Consider the following 13,552-nt stretch of genomic DNA (forward strand, 5'->3'; position numbering starts at 1 on the left):
TTTCCATGATAAATCATTATTGCCAGAGATCTTTAAAAAATATTTTCAAGTACAGCTCAGTGCTTTAGATAGATTTGTTTTTCTCTTCATGTGGTGGAATCACATCTGGATATGAGTTAGATATATTTCATCTAAAAATAGCATTTATCCAATTTACTGTCACTCGAAGAGCGAAACCTTTTTTTTTTTTTTTTTTAAGGCAGACTCCACTTATAATTCTCTGCAGTCCTACATGGCTCACTGCCATATACATATATATAGGTATCAGGTTGTGTGTATGAATGTATAAATGGGAGTGCAATGAAATAATGATTTCTATAAAATGAAAAAATATGACAACTGCCTTCTCATTCCTCTCTTCTTTATTTTTTTCTTGAGAGTGGTCACTGAGCCTCCTGGTTATGTTGTTAAGCCCTAAACTCCACATCAGTGTGAACTCCACCAGACCCTCCTTAGTGGTTCCGTCCAGGCCACGGGATGTGACTGGAGGGGCTTCTGTCTGTCTTCTCTTACACAATCTTCTTTTTACTATCAATTGTGTCCTCTCATCAATCCACCATTTGGGGTTTAGAAAGAAAGGGGGAGAGAAATGAGGGGAAAAATTCAGAATAAGAGATGAAGGAAAGACGAGAAGTGGGGTTAAGGCACCAGGCTCGTGGAACACTTTGGAGCAGTTTGCACCCATTTAAAGACAGAAACTGGAATTAAATCTGACTGAAGAAAAATCCACACACTGCTCCTTCTACCTAAGGCACCGACGTTAAGTAGATCAGAGCTGGCTATGAAAGGGACTGATTCTAAGTAAGGAAGCACTTACTAAATCCCAGTTTTAGTCGTCAAGGCCCTTGATGGTTCTGGAAATATTTCTCTGGAGGGACAGTCCATGGACCTTTCTTGCCATATGACATTTGTCCCGTCTCCCTAAAGAGAACTCTGGCTCTTGCCCTTTTATCTCTAAAGGCACATCCCTTGCCTCCACTCCCAACCCCCCTTACCAACAGGATCATTATTGTTACCAATGTGATGGGATGATTTCTGTTTTCCTTTTCAGTGCACCTTCCAACCAGAGTTAATGGGTCTGACCATCACCGTTAGAATGTGTTATCCCTCGTGTGTCAAAGTGGCATCCTTCAGTGGGTAGAGCCTGAGCTTGGAGTTCCTTTCTATGCTGCAGGGCAGGGTTTGACCCCATCCCCATCCTCCACCCTCCTTGCTTGAAACCTCCCATAGGGGTGTGTGAAATGGCAGAGAGGTGTTAGGGTTATAGCCAGAGCTAGGAAATTAAGTGATATTGGCTGAGATGGGTGGTGATTCAATCCAGGACCTTGATGTTGTCAGTCCCACGCAAGCGTGCTAGTGATTGGCCCCCTGAGATGAAGCTTAAACACGTCTGCTCAGATTCCCTTCCAATGCATTAACATGGGCGCCTTCTAAGTCCTAAGCATCTCCGGCCTGTAAAACACTTTTTTGCGACATCAACCCTGAGATTGGACCTGTTGAGCCATTTTCATTTTGTGAAGTATTTTTATAGGCTTTTCTTCGGCTACAACTTGGCAGAAATGAAACAACAGACTTAACATTTTGAGAGGAGATTCTCATTTGCCTTCAGTTAGTTGCAACCTTCGTTTCTCAACTATAAAAATTTAACAGATATGTGAGTATCATGGGTGGAATGAAGTTAATTTTTACCACCTATAAGAGTTCATTAGTGAAATAAGGAAAGTATTTAATGGATGTATGCTCAGTGTGCCTAAAATTATTTTACCATAATGAAAGGCCTTGAAAGACTAAGAAAAAGTATGATGACAATTAAATTGCTATCTGAACAGTGTTACTGTAGAGAAGGAAAACAGTCTTAAAATAGCTCATTGTAGAGCTGGAAAAGATGGAGAAATCCATAAAGGAGGCACAAAGATGTTGCAAACGGAATGAGACTCTTTTTAAAAATACCAACATGGCTCTTGTTTTTCGCTTGCACAGAGTTCCAGATTTTCACCATCTTTCATGCTTCCATCTCATTTTTGTGGGGGTGTGACTTGCTTCAGTTAGACTCCTAAGCAAGCTCTGTTTCTCCCCTTTAAAAAGGTAAACCTTCTTTCCTCCCAAATGTATATAGTACAGCTTTGCCTTCCTCATGTTTGGTAACCTACTAATTAAGAATTTGACACTCTTGATGAAAAAGGCTAGCAGGGCAGAAGGACAACAGGAAGGAATTTTTAACAAACTTTCCCTCAGCCCTTCAGTAGTGCTTCTCCTATTTGATGTCAGAGGTAGCAGGGATCTTAGCAGCTGTCTTAGTCCAACACCCTCTTTTATAGCTAAAGAACATAAAGCACAGAGAGGACAAGTGATTTGCTCAAGGGCACACAGCCAGTTAGTAGCCAAATAAGAGAACACAATTGAGTGTCATCCTGCCCTACAGCACCTGAACACCCATGATCGCTTATTTACTTGATAAAGACTTGCCAGCACTTTGGCACGAATCCAGTTTTACAGCTTCCAGTCTTTATTAATGCATCTAATTGAAAGAAAGAAAATTCCTTTGAAACGTCCTCTAATGCAGACTTTGCAGATATTCTTTCAATCCTACGTTCTTTGCCCTCCGCCCCAAGCCCAGGCTTGTGCAGTTAGAACATGTTTGCCCGCAGACCCTGCTGCTGGCCAGTGGGTGACAGGCATCCTTGGGTTTATCAGGTCCAAGAATGGTGACCTTCCTCCGAGTGAGGACATTCTGAAATTCTCTCGGTCCCATGAAGCTTGTTCATCTGTGTTTTACCTCCCTCTGCTCCTCTCGACTCTGAAAGAAAAAAGCGAGGAATAAAACTCACATTTCTTTTTTGTTATCTGATAACCCTGTGTAAAAACCACTGTTTTACTCTTCTGGTTTTCTTCCAGCTACTTGGGCTTTTATTGTCTGAACATAGAGAAATTTTTTAATGAGAGATAGTTGTCTCATGGAAGGTCAAGAGAAGGGTGAGTGTGAAATCGAGAATTCAGTGCGTGGTTTGTCATTTTGTTCTAATAATTCAGTGCTTAACTCTGTGCTGGCATTTGGTACATGGAGAGTAGGATTTAAAAAAAAAAAAAAAAAGACGTGAGGGTCCCCCATTCAAAGAATTGTTAGTCTGGGGGAAACAAAACAAATAACTAGAAATTATAGGTGGGTTACTGATAATAAAATAACCACGATGGCTGGCCCTTGGTAACTTTGTCAAGTGGGTTGCATTTAGTCTCTTCTTTCTGCCTGTGACAGTCCCTTCTTCCATCATCACCCAGAGTTAGAGACGGTTGACAGGGCTGGGACTAGGATGAGGCAGGTGAGGCACTGGCCTAGAGGGCACCAAAAATTCAGGCGCCAAGATTTTAAATATTGCATTAAAATCCAAATTAATGCAAAAAATTCATGAATAAAATATTAATATTTAAAGAGAGGACAGGTATTACTGACTGTTCCTTTTTGCCTCTGGCTCTAATATGGTTTGGCATAGCATTCAGAGTTAATGCCCAGAAATAAAGCAGAATAAGCATGTGTGTGAGAGAGAAGGGGGTTGAGGGGAGAGAGAGATGAATCTTAAAGCTGGAAGAAACTTTAGTGTCCAAAAGTTAGTCCATTCAATTTTACAGGCGAGGAAGCTGAGAAGTTTAATGTTTCGCCTTAAGTCAATCACAGAGATCCTTAAAAACGCTGAAGCTCAGGGTCTTGACCACCAGTCCTGTGGATACTTACACAAAAACGACTTTCAAAATGGGGGAAACTCAGTTCCCACAAAAGGAGACAAGCTCAATAAATTGGTCAACTTAGGACGTTTTAATGGGCCATGGACACAGAGACAGAGCTTTTAAAATAAAGGTCCCAAAGCACATGTATAGTCTCTCTTTGCATCTTGCGTCTGTAAGGATTCCAGGAAAAGAAGGCGTGGCCTGGAGCCCCAGCCACTGCCTGATTCTGCTGCCAGGGGTGTGAGCAATAGGAGGGGTAGGATTCCCAATGCCCTGGCTAGGACACCCACCTTTGGCCATCAGGGCAAATGCTCCCTTGCTCATGTTCCCCTTCCTGATTCTTTGGCTCTGCTCACAGGTGATTTTCCTGGTGTGGCTTTTCCTTGCATCAGCGTGGTTTGACCTGAGAACTCGATTGGTGCTTTGATTCTGATTCAGCCAGAGTGAGCCCTATCCATGACTCAAGCCACTTCACTGAGTTTGACGATGGGGTTTGGGGCCAAAATGCCAGCCACAGTAAGTGTCCCTCTGCCTCACTCTGTCCTCAGTCAGTATAGATCCCCTCATGACCTTGCAGGAAGGAGTGGATGATGGAGGGGAGGTTTGGGTGTTCCAGGCCCATGGCCCAATTCTGTACCAGTCATTTATTTCCCAGTCTACAAATAACTAACCACATCCCTTTTTGATAAGACTTAGAATACAGTCCAGGGACATGGTGATGATGAAACTGTCTATTCTTCCCTGCTCCTTCCCCATCCAAGTCTAGGGGGAGGAAGACTATCCTGTGCACACACAAGCGGCAGCCTGTGGTTCCAGAAGCACTTCTTTCTTTGTCCCCCATGGATTTTGGCTGAGGTGTAGGTCCCATGCACGCTGGGGAACTGGTCTAAGTGGACAAGGTCAGCTCTAGTCAGGGTGATCAACTTGTCCCGGGCTGCTTGGGACTTTCTCATGTTTAGCACCGAGCGTCCTAAGTCCCAGGCAAACTGATGTGGTGGGTCAGCCTCGGTGACCAACAGCCAGTGGTCACTAGCTCACACAGTGATCTCAAGAGTCATTATAGTGGTGGAGCATTGACCTTTTCTCAAGAATAGGATGGAACCCCAAGTGAGTGTGGTAAAAGGGCAGATGAACTTGCTTTTCAAGTTTGGGCATGGGAGCTCTGGTAAAACCTGTCCTTCAGCCTCTGATAAGAATCAGATGCTTATGGCCAGGGTCTGTGCTGAGGGCTGCACTTCCAAAGCAGTAAGAGTTTATTGCTACCCCCATGGAACTTGGGCTGTGGGCCAGCGGTGTCTTGTGAGGACCCTTGGGTAATCGGCAAGCATTGATGCTGACAACAGGCAGACTGGAAAATCCAGGGCATTTGATTCCTATCTGCATTGGAATCAGGGCAGAGGGAAGGAAAGCAGAAGCTACAGTACTCAGATCTCCGGGGACAGGGTTTCCAGCATGAGACACCCTCCGGTAAGGCCAACAACACAGTATTTTCACAATCACCAGGCCGATCTTGTCCTTGGTCAAGCCTCTCTCCAAGGGCAGGACTGATGGAGGTAAATCCATCAACACCTGTATGGCATGTAGCCATCCCTCACCTGGATTTTAAGAGGCAGCTGTGGACAGGAAAGCAAGAGAGGGAATGAAGCCCATTAGAATGATCATTTCCCCTTTGGTACCTGTGTGCATGCACACACGCTCCCTCCAGCCTGATTAAAGCACGGAGAACTCTTACAGGAGGAAGCAGAAACATGAAGTCCCGAATGAAGTCAGGAATGACGGCAGACTAAGTGTCTGAATAGCAAAAGGGTGTGAGTGTGCAGCAGCTCAGGCAAATTCCCAGGGTTCACGGCCTCCCTGGGGGATGTTCACGGAGCCAGCTGACTCAGGGTATCTTACAGGCACCACTTCACCTCCAGTGATAACTTCCCTCACACTGGAATACACAAAGGCTGCAGAGGTTCCAAAGAGATCACGTGCTACGCGAGGATCTGACAAGATGGCGTGGTTCTGGAATGAGCAGCATGAGAGGATGGGTAAGATTTAGTTTGGGGGAGGTATAACAGATGAAGGGTGGCCAAAGGCTCTGATCAGGGAGCTGGAAGAGGTGTAAAGCAGAGACTCTGTTGAAGCAGATAAGACCTGGGTGTCTTGTGGTTGCCAGTATAAATGTCTAATTGTGTCTAATTCCCCCTCCACTCACTGCCTCCACTTCCAGATTACAAGATCCACAGAGGCAGGGCTACATCTTACTCAAACTCTGTAACCACATAAATAGTCAGCACAGTGCTTTTAACATCATAGGTGTTCAGGAAACATTCCTGATAAAAACTGAAGTGGACTTGAAGCACCGATTTATTAATGTTTAGGGCATATACCTTGGGACACAGAATGACTGCCATATATGTAAAAAGAAACCTAGTGACGGCAACTCGAGTCCACATCAGTTGCAGGAAGAAACTTCAGAGTGCCCAGAATACAGTCATGGTTGACGTCGATCGTACACCTAAGCCAAGTTATTAAAGCCTTAAAACTTCAGCGTGAAAAGTACATGGGCTTCATCAAGATCATGCACATCCTTTCAACTGACACAACTTTCTTTAAAATTAGTCCATGAAACCAGGAGGACCAATGTGGGCGTGTTAGAAGGGCTCTGTACCTGCAGTCCTCCGCCAGCTGCTGCTGCACTGGGCATGGCTGATCTTCAGTGCCAGTGAGCTGCTGACGTCTGGCTGAAGCTTTTTTTTTTTCTCCCCTAAAGCATTTGTTGATGCTGTTTCATCACTCCTCAGTTAATGCATATCTTCCTTTTCTCTTTGGTTCCTATTACTTTACTTCATTCCTCACCTTCCTTTTGGTCTTCCTATAGGAAAGGGACCAACTGCCCACCCGCGCACTCCCTTCTCGGGGCCGCCGTCCCTGCACACAGCTCTGCCATCCTTTCTCTGCCACCTCACTCCCCCACAGCAACTGCTGCTGGTTCCCATTCTTCCCAAGCCTTGGGATTGCTCAGCCTTTCCTTGGAGAGTGTGAGGTCATATGACCATCGCCCTTCTCTTCCTTGAACTTGTCTAAGTCAGTTTCTGTTATTGCAACCAAAGGTGTATCTCGAGCCCCCACCTCTTCCTCCCTCTGTTGTAGGTACACCTGCCAGGGGCACCCAGAGGAGTTGTTCGGACTCCATGGTGTCACCCAAGACAAAAAAGGGAGACTACCTGGTTGGCATGCTATGAAGCATCAGAATATTTGGAAATGTGTAGGTAGACAGGTGGTTGAATTTTCTACCTTTTTCGGGGAGTGTTTCAGCACCTTGTGGACAAGGCTCTTCTGCTACATTTAAGCACCTTGTTAAGACCATAAAATGAATTTTGTTGTGCAAAACGAGAAGGATTCACATTGCTGCTGCCCCTGAGCCCTGCCTGGGTGGTAGGCTTAGCTAGACAGAGGTGGTCAGGGGTTTCTGGTATTCTTTTTAAGAATGAAAAACATTTAAAATTGGGAAAGAAAGTGGACTTTATCTCCCTAAATGGAATAGCTGTAGAAGAGCAAAACCTTTTTTCCGTCCGCAGAAGGGAACCATGGCAAGAGAATAGGAGCTTTACGGGGAATTACTGGCATTATCAAAGGCTTTTCAAAATAGACTTGAAATGAATAGTTGTGTGCCGGTTTCATTACTGCTTTGCGAGTTTACATTTTGGTTTTTGTACCATATTTTTCTCCCCCTTATGAGATGGTTGCTAGGGCAGGAGAGCAAATAATCTTTATTGTGTGGAATTGGGGACTGAACATAATTATCTTATAATTTGGGTTCATAGTGCCATTTTTGACAGTTATAGTATGAGCTTTTTGAAAAAAATTGAGCCCACATGCTGTAAGCTGCTTCCTATTCAGTTGCTCTTCAAGTTATGTTGTCTTGGCTCTCCCTTCCCCCACTCCTGCCCTGGAACAGCCTCGGGACCAGATGCTGCTGGAGGCAAACCCGATGATCCAGTGTGGGTACCACAAGCCTCCTGCATTTCTCCTACCAGGAAAGTCGTGAGTAAAGAGAAGTTTGGTAAATCAACTCAGTGGTCCTAGCAACCTCCATGACCATTTCCAATTGCTTCATCTTTAGCTGACAGCACTTCTTACCTAACTTAGCCCATAGCATTTCTGTAAAGGAAGGTGATGAGCTGTAAATAAACTCTTAAATGCACCCTGGGAGTACATGGCTTACAGAAATCCTTCTTTTAAATAACAATCTATCTTTTTTTTTTTTCCTGTTTCTTCCTATTGCCCCAGCAGAAACATGGGTTCACCTAGAAGCAGACCTTGAGATGTGGGTTTAAGTACAAATGGTTTATTAGGGAGATCATGCCAGAAAACAACAGCACGAGAGTGGGAAGTGATACTGGGAAGGGAAGGAAGTCAGTACAAGATACGTCCTGGAGCAGGTTACTGCTGCGGGCAAGTGGGGCTCAATCCTGCTGGGGAATCTCTGGGAGACACCTCAGATTTGTATCACCCGAGGGTGAGGAAGCTGGGGTATTTATATACTGGCTGTATCAGTCACTGGTGAAAGGCTGCTTGTGGTGAGGGGGTTGGTAATAATTTCCTAGCACTCTACCTTCTAAATGGGTAGGGACTACTGAAATCCAAGAAAGTTCTTGGACAGTAAATGCTGGCAGTTGGAAGGCAAGCCAAATGAAATGGCACGGGCAGGACATCGACCATCTGCTACACTTCGCTTCTCCGAGTATGTTATGTGTGAGGAGGTAGACTCCCCCTTGCACCCAAGAGTCACTAAAACAATTTTTTTGGTAAGTGTTTTCTGTGTGCATTTTCTTCAAATCAAAAAAGGCTTTTAGAGACTTATAATTAGGAAAGTGAAGTCTTTCCTTCAAAATATTTTCTTTCTGCAGAAATAATAGGAAATGGAACCGGTGGCCACAGCCAATAGATTAATATTGAGCCTTTTCAGAATGCTCCCATTCATCATTTTCAGTGAATGGATGATATAGAAGTAAACATACAGCCTTTATTCTTGAGATTTGCTTTTATGCCACCATCAGTGGATTTCCATGCTTAGCAAAATCTTGCCTCCTAGCTGCTTTTTGAAAGTGCCTGCAACAAGGAACCCTAGTACTGTGTTGGTGGGAATGTAAATTGCTGCAGCCATAATGGGGAATAGCATGGAGTTTCCTTAAACTAAAATCTGAGTTACCATATGATCCTGCGATACGACTCCTGGGCACATATCCAGAGAAAACTCTAATGCGAAAAGATACATGCACCCCAGTGTTCATAGCAGCACTAGTTACACTAGCCAAGACATGGAAGCAACCTAAATGTCCATCCACAGATGACTGGATAAAGAAGATGTGAAATTTTATATACACACAAACACACATAGTGGAATATCACTCAGCCTTAAAAAATGAAATAATGCCATCTGCAGAAACATGGATGGACCTAGAGATAATCATAGTAAGTGAAGTCAGACAGAGAAAGACAAATAGTATGTGATATCACTTATGTGTGGAATCTAAAAAAATTATGCAAATGAACTTACAAAACAGAAACAGACTCACAGACATAGAAAACAAACTTATGGCTACCAAAGGTGAAAGCAGGGAAGACAGGAAGGATAAATTGAAAGTTTGGGATTCACGTACACATACTACTATATATAAAATAAATGACAAGGACCTACTGTATAGCACAGGGAATGATATTCAGTATCTTGTATAACCTATAATGGAAAAGAATCTTAAAAAGAATTGCTGTACGAAACTAACACAACATTGTAAATTAACTATACTTCAGTTAAAAACCAAACCCAACAGGCTGTAAACATGGCATCAGCTTGTGACGTGCTGCTGTCATTGCAGTGCTGAAGTTCCAAAAAGAAAGTGTTGGCACATCCCTGGGTACCTCGTAGACTATGGTGTGGCAGACCTACCACTTGTAACTTGCCCAAGTAGGGAGGGGCCAAACAGAGGTATGTGATGGTGTCCTTTATTCACAGGTACCAGCTCCTGAAAACTGAAAAGCATGATTAAACCCAGCCATCTTAAATCCCCATGACATAGCTTGGAGGCCCTGGAACCTCGTGTTCCTGGCAAATCCGGCTGCTGTCTTTATCCCTAATGGCCCTCTGGCAGCTGAGCCAATCATGGCCCGGTTGGTGTCCTATTGTTTTGAGGGTTGATGAGTCTGTGAGTTCCTAACATAGCTTCAGAGGGGAATCTTGGTGATGTGGAGAATTAAGCTCATGGAGTCTCTACTTGCACATAGTTGCCACAAAAGAATGGAGCTGACCTTTCCTTGAGAGGCATGCTATGCTGGTGGACTGGCATCTTGGCAAAATGGAATCCAGATCAGTTCTATGTCCCATCTGCCTCAGTGGTAGCCTGTATCTGGATCAGATCCACTGACCATTTCTCCTTTGACTCCTAATTCTAGTCCCTGATAGGTAATTTGGGAGGCTTCAGAGCTAGAAAAACACTTAAAGATCATCCCGCCAACCTGTCTATTTTACTGATAAGGACCCTGCATTCCAGCGAGGCTAAGTCATTTGCCCTGAGTCCAACGGGAGACAAGAGGGGGGCTGTGGGGAGAGAGAGCCAGTCTTTTCTCACTGCCCATGAAGCTAGTAAGTTAAAGCAGCAGGATTTCTCACTGGATTCAGGAGAAGTAAATGATTCGTGCCACAGAATTTTTTGAACACCTGCTCAAGACAGTCCAAAGCACTGTGGGTCCAAGAATGAGACCCGGTTCCCTTGGGGCTCCTACACGTTCTCCCCCTGTTCTCTTGAACTGTCTGCTTCAGCTCCTTGCTTCCCAGCTCTCTTCCCCTATCTTCACTCCCAATTCATCCCCCATCTCCCAGCCTGTTTTCTCAATTTTCTTTTTTCTTTCTTTCCTTTTTTTTTTTTTTGGTGCTGAAACCCAGGAACTATTTTCTCTCTTTTCTTACAGTCTATGTCCTTCGTTCCAACTCCCCAATTCCCTTCCCCCACCTTTCCCTGTTCTTACTCTACCAGGTTTTCTTTCTCTCCTCTGTTATTTTATTTCTCCTCCTCCTATTTATCTATCACCTCCCTTAAGCTCCCCCCAGTTGCCCCTTCCTAGGCACCCTTGCTCTCCCCTCTCCCATCTTGAATCCCGGAAGCATCCTTGGTTATCATGGCAGGCAGCCTCTGAGATGGCCAGTGGTCCCCACCTCCTTTCCCTCATGGAATCCCTTCACTTTCGGTATGGGCTGGACCTTGTAACTCTATTCTGACAAATAAAATATGACCCAGATGATGGGCTATCACTTCTAAGCTTAGTTTAAAAAAGGCTGTGGCTTCCATCTTAGGTGCTCTTTGGCTCTGAGGAAGCCGGCTGCCATGCTTACTGGCCTACCGAGAGGTCCACACAGCAAGGAACTGAAATCTCCAGCCAACAGCCAGTGAGGACCTGAGGTCTGCTAACCACCACGTGAGTGACCCTCCCCTGTGGAGCCCTGAGACTCCAGCCTGCAGCACCTCTGACATCCTGATTGTAGCCTGTGAGAGACCCCAAGTCTAAGGCACCCAGCTCAGATGCTCCTGCAGTCCTCACCTACAGAAACTGTAGGGTAATAAATGTCAGGTTGCTCCATTTTGGGGGTAATTTGTTATGCAGCAGTGTTAAAAAGGCAGAGGTGTCCTTTACAGACCACCATTCAGAACTGTTTGTCTCCTATGACCTTGAGCAAGTTGCTGCTACTTTGGGGGCCTCAGTCTCCTCATTTGAGAGACTTGGGGGTTTGAGTTGAGTGTCCCAAGTGTCCCAAATGTCCTGTCTGTGAGGATGTAGTCTGTGAGGTTACATCAAGGCCTGTCTGTTCTGCTGTTTGGCACAGGAAGCCCAGCTAAACCTGCACATCTTTGTATGTGAAGCTCCACGTCTTTATATTTGCCTCACATTTTTCTCTCCTATTATCTGAAGTCTGTTTCTAATTTCTGACAGAATTGCAGTGGCCTATTGTGGGCCTCGCTCTGCATGACATGCCAATTTCATTTCGGAGTCACGGCTATTGTCTTCTTCTCCGCTAATCTCTTGTTTTGCAAAATTCCAATAGAACGTGTGAACAGGGAGAGTTGCCCTTGTGCCTGATTCGGGCGCTGTGCGGCCCCCACACAGGGGTGGATGATAGACAGACAGACAGACAGCCTTGTCTGCCACCCGAGGCATCTTTTCTTGCTTAAAAATTTGCTCTCCAGATTGCAGACTCCCTTCCAATGCTAGCAAAGACTGGAACATATTAAATAAAAGCAGAGCTGAAATTGGATGGAATGTCTCAGCCACTTAGATTCAGACCTCTCTTTCAGGGGAGCACGTGGGGAAGGGGCCGGGACGTGCCCACACGGATAACAGAAGAAGAGGGCTTCCATACCTTTCTCATACCACTCAAGCCTTAAGCAGGGGTAACATATTTTTTCTTAAGCAGGGCCTATAACCCAGGATCCATCACTTATGTATGGTGTCCATGGCAACCAGGCAATGGTATGGGATCCCTTCTCACTGGGGAATTCCTTTTATGGCTCATTTCCGAAACCAGCATGGCCAGTACACGAGTCTGCAGTTTCCCAGTTGCTTAGCAACCAGCTCCTATGCTCTAGTCACTAGGAAAAGCAGACAGTTTTGGTTTTTTTTAAAAAAGTATTTGTCGTCAGAATCATATGTTACATTCTCTCTACTTTGTCTCTTTAGAATAAAATAATTAGTGTGTGATAAGGATGCGGGAAAGGGCAACCGCTCCCTGTTGTTAATGCCTCCACTGCTCCTGGCGGGCTGTTACAGGCAGAGAGAGGGAGGAAAATGTTCGCATGCTTTCGGCTGGTAATTAAGCAGCGCGAGCCATCTGCACATTGAAAGCTCTACATTTTTCACGTCTCGTGGGGGCATCAAGTAAGTATAGGGCCAGCAATTTGCATGCTGCGTTCCCTCCCCCAAACCAGAAAAGCCAGGCTCCACCCACAGGTGTCACTGGACCACCTCTCCTTGGCTGACAACCCTGGCGAGGGGTGAGTTGGTTTGTTGGGTTTTTGGTAGAAAGGTGAGGAGACCATTTAATACCCCCTGCATTACAGCCATGGTTCTCAACCAGGGGTGATTTTGCCCCCTAGGTAATTTTTGGCAAGCTCTGCAGACATTTCTGGGTGTCATAAGTGGTGGGGGTGGGGGGTGTTACTGATACCTAGTGGGTAGAGACCAGGGATCTTGCTAAACATCCCTACAATGCAAAGGACAGCCTCCAGCAACAAAGAACTATCCTGCCCACAATGCCAGTATGCCAAGGCTGAGAAACCTTGTATTAGAGAAATCAAAGGATCCGTCTGTCTTGTTAAAAAGAACCACTATGGCTGACTAGGAAAAATGTTGACAAGGTAAAGGGTGGGACCGATGAAAATCCATTCAGCAGACAACTCCAGCTGGAATTTCTGTATGGCACGGAACTCCTCTGCCTCTACCAGCAGTCAGCTTAGCAAGTATAGAGCAAAGAGCCCCTGCTGGGTTTGTGGCCATGGAGGTAACCTCTGTGGTTGCCTCCCTACAGGAAGGAAAGCAGAGAGGGAAGGGAGGTGGCTCTGGCATTAGATTTGGTTTCCCATAATGAGCCCATTGCCTGTGCAGTGTGGGCTCTTTGGTATTTTACATATTCTGCCTGAGACTCAGTCTTGTCAACTCCAAAATGAAAATTAAAATGGATTCACACGTGTCAGAACGTGTGAAATGCCCGACCCCTCTCAGGATCCCTTGTTCTCCCTTTCATGCCTCAGCCCTGGAAACTTAACTGTCCCTCTTTCCTGCTTGATTCTCTGAA

General features: G+C 45.2%; 1 long non-coding RNA gene across 2 annotated transcripts in view; it reads left to right on the top strand.

Moving 5' to 3' along the window:
* The window catches only part of LOC105069795 (uncharacterized), a 29,920-nt gene extending 18,870 nt beyond the window's left edge, over window positions 1-11,050 (top strand). For both annotated transcript variants that reach the window (XR_835355.3, XR_835354.3), the window contains exons 3-5: window positions 4,079-4,236; window positions 5,619-5,753; window positions 7,667-11,050. This is a non-coding gene — a long non-coding RNA (uncharacterized LOC105069795). The remainder of the gene's footprint in view (window positions 1-4,078; window positions 4,237-5,618; window positions 5,754-7,666) is intronic.
* The last annotated feature ends 2,502 nt before the right edge of the window (window positions 11,051-13,552 follow it).

The sequence above is a fragment of the Camelus bactrianus genome, chromosome 16 (assembly GCF_048773025.1).
Source record: "Camelus bactrianus isolate YW-2024 breed Bactrian camel chromosome 16, ASM4877302v1, whole genome shotgun sequence".
NCBI lineage: Eukaryota > Metazoa > Chordata > Mammalia > Artiodactyla > Camelidae > Camelus > Camelus bactrianus.